Raw genomic sequence first — 903 nt, forward strand, 5'->3', positions numbered from 1 at the left:
AAAAAAGAAAAGAAACAAGAAGAGAAATTACAGCAGTTGCTGGAGAAAAAAGAAAAGAAACAAGAAGAGAGACTACAGCAGTGGTTGGAGAAGAAAGAAAATAAATAAGAAGAGAGATTACAGCAGTTGCTGGAGAAAAAAGAAAAGAAACAAGAAGAGAGACTACAGCAGTGGTTGGAGAAGAAAGAAAATAAATAAGAAGAGAGATTACAGCAGTGGCAACTGGAACAAGAAAGGAAACAGGAAGAAAGTCTCCAACAGTTGCAGGAAAGTCAGCAGCAACTACAGGAAAGTCAACAACAGTGGCAAGAAAGTACAAATGGAAAACATTAGCAAATTTCAAAGTGAATTAAATACATTAAAGGATGATTTACTGTATTTTACACAAGGAGGATATATTATCCATCGACCTAATCAGCCTCAGGCAACAGGAGGCCCCTTCCAGACACCGCAGCTAAACCCAAAGGCAGACATCTTCAGTCCTGTTAGAAGTCACATCCCAGATATGAATGTCAGCAATAGGGGTGATCTAGTACAGAGGAAACCACGGGAATTCGATGGGAAGGCACTATGGGAAGCATATAGAGCACAATTTGAGCTCCTGGCAGAGATGAACGGATGGACAGAGGAGCAGAAAGCAGTATATCTGGCAACTAGCTTGAAGGGACAACCACTGGAAATACTTGGACAGTTGTCAGCAGACGACAGACACAACTATAGAGCACTGGTAGCGGCTCTAGAACTCAGGTACGGAACCCAAACTTAGTCAGAAGTCTACAGGGCTGGGTTTAGGACGAGAGTCCGTGCTTAAGGGGAGCGCCTGCAAGAGCTGGAACAGAACTTGGAAAGTATGGCAAACAAGGCCTACCCAACTGCACTACCCGATCTCCTCAAGTTGTTGCT

Source organism: Limulus polyphemus, unplaced genomic scaffold (assembly GCF_000517525.1).
Source record: "Limulus polyphemus unplaced genomic scaffold, Limulus_polyphemus-2.1.2 Scaffold1573, whole genome shotgun sequence".
NCBI classification, from domain to species: domain Eukaryota; kingdom Metazoa; phylum Arthropoda; class Merostomata; order Xiphosura; family Limulidae; genus Limulus; species Limulus polyphemus.